The sequence below is a fragment of the Macrobrachium nipponense genome, chromosome 12 (assembly GCF_015104395.2).
Source record: "Macrobrachium nipponense isolate FS-2020 chromosome 12, ASM1510439v2, whole genome shotgun sequence".
NCBI classification, from domain to species: Eukaryota; Metazoa; Arthropoda; class Malacostraca; order Decapoda; family Palaemonidae; genus Macrobrachium; species Macrobrachium nipponense.
In genome coordinates, this window is record NC_087205.1 from 62349598 (window position 1) to 62352461 (window position 2864).

A 2864-nucleotide genomic window follows, 5' to 3' on the forward strand; every position below is an offset into this window, starting at 1 on the left:
AAGGGATGCATGGGTGTAGATGATGATCTTTATGTACTGTGCATCAAAGGCATTTCTCATCATCGATAAGGCCAGTGTAAACAACTCACCTAGGTGGGGAACCCATGGCTACTCCATTGATTTACATTCACAACTCCTTAGAGGAAATCATCAGCAGGCATGGTTTATGCTTCTGGAATTTGCATTGTTAGAGTAGACTTATCTCTGTATGCTACTCTGTCAGAGATCTTTTGTATTGTGATAATACCCTAGGACAGAGAAGCGTGAAGGCTGTCAAGGAACTCTATTGACAGATCAATGCAGAGCTCACTAGGGACTTGCATAGTTAGAATCTTGTTTTAAAGTTAAAACCAGATTGTAGATGAGAGTTGGGCGTTGGTGGCCAGGGTTGATGGCTTTGTGGGTTTTTACATTTCCATAGATATAGCTAATGCCATAGTCCCCTGTAGTCTTTGTGGGCATTAATTTTCCCACCTAAGTACATTTAACGCCAAGGTAAAAGTAAAAGTTAGTCTCCTTATGTACTACACTAATCTGAAAAGTACGTAGTACTTCATGATTGGGAGCCCCACTGCCAGCAATAAACTCATGAAGAGAAGAGTAGTTTACTAGATATCTTGCCCTGAGAATGTATGCTGCTAAGAGGATTGCCATCCACCTTCATGAGGGGTTGGTCTAAAACAGTATATGAAGAAATAAGACAATGCCCCTAAGCACTAGTAAATCATATGGAACACAATGATCTTGGACAATGACATGGACCACTGCCACTTCTGCACTATGGAGGCACTCTCCATCCCCTGGTGGAAATCAGCAGACCCTTCATACACTCACCACAGGAGAACATTAAGGGCATCCCTGGGATCCTTAAGCTGCCTGCTACTTCAAGCAGTGTTTACCCATGAGGATGACTCCTGGGACTTGTTGCCAGCCATTGAGCATCTTTGGCACCGGGCAGATTCTCCTGGATGTATTAGCCCACTTTCAGCCAGTAAGAAGTGCTCCTCTGTTTTGGCAACTAGTAATTATTAATAATAATAATAATAATGCAGAAGGAAGTGTAGGGGCACAAAAGACCAGCTCCTGATAGACAAAATGGACTAAACAACACAATAGAAGATGTAAAACAGAGGCTTAAGGCCAAAGCACATAAGATCCAACGGTACACGAACAGGAATAAGGGATACCAACAGAACAAACTATTCGGAACCAACCAGAAAAGACTATACAACCAACTAAGAGGGGAAGACAACCACCCAGAAATTCCTGAAGCCGAACCAAGTAAGAGACTCTGGGAAAACATATGGAGCAATCCGGTATCACACAACAAACATGCAACATGGATCCAGGAAGTCAAAAGGAAGAACACAGGGAGAATAAAACAAAGATTCACAGAGATCACGACAGACACAGTCAGACACCAACTAAAGAAAATGCCAAACTGGAAAGCCCCAGGTCCCGATGAAGTCCATGGATACTGGCTGAAAAACTTCAAGGCCCTACACCCACGAATAGCAGAACAACTCCAGCATTGTATCTCAAATCACCAAGCACCAAAATGGATGACCACAGGAAGAACATTCTTAGTACAAAAAGACAAGAGTAAAGGAAATATAGCCAGTAACTACAGGCCTATCACCTGCCTACCAATAATGTGGAAGTTACTAACAGGTATCATCAGTGAAAGGCTATATAACTACCTAGAGGAGACAAACACCATCCCCCACCAACAGAAAGGCTGCAGAAGGAAGTGTAGGGGCACAAAAGACCAGCTCCTGATAGACAAAATGGTAATGAAGAACAGTAGGAGAAGGAAAACCAACCTAAGCATGGCATGGATAGACTATAAGAAAGCCTTCGACATGATACCACACACATGGCTAATAGAATGCCTGAAAATATATGGGGCAGAGGAAAACACCATCAGCTTCCTCAAAAATACAATGCACAACTGGAATACAATACTTACAAGCTCTGGAATAAGACTAGCAGAGGTTAATATCAGGAGAGGGATCTTCCAGGGCGACTCACTGTCCCCACTACTCTTCGTAGTAGCCATGATTCCCATGACAAAAGTACTACAGAAGATGGATGCCGGGTACCAACTCAAGAAAAGAGGCAACAGAATCAACCATCTGATGTTCATGGACGACATCAAGCTGTATGGTAAGAGCATCAAGGAAATAGATACCCTAATCCAGACTGTAAGGATTGTATCTGGGGACATCAGGATGGAGTTTGGAATAGAAAAATGCGCCTTAGTCAACATACAAAAAGGCAAAGTAACGAGAACTGAAGGGATAAAGCTACCAGATGGGAGCAACATCAAACACATAGATGAGACAGGATACAAATACCTGGGAATAATGGAAGGAGGGGGTATAAAACACCAAGAGATGAAGGACACGATCAGGAAAGAATATATGCAGAGACTCAAGGCGATACTCAAGGCAAAACTCAACGCCGGAAATATGATAAAAGCCATAAACAACATGGGCAGTGCCAGTTAATAACATACAGCGCAGGAATAGTGGAATGGACGAAGGCAGAACTCCGCAGCATAGAATAAAAAAACCAGGCAAAAAAAACATATGACAATACACAAAGCACTACACCCAAGAGCAAATACAGACAGACTATACATAACACGAAAGGAAGGAGGGAGAAGACTACTAAGTATAGAGGACTGCGTCAACATTGAGAACAGAGCACTGGGGCAATATCTGAAAACCAGTGAAGACGAGTGGCTAAAGAGTGCATGGGAAGAAGGACTAATAAAAGTAGACGAAGACCCAGAAATATACAGAGACAGGAGAAAGACAGACAGAACAGAGGACTGGCACAACAAACCAATGCACGGACAA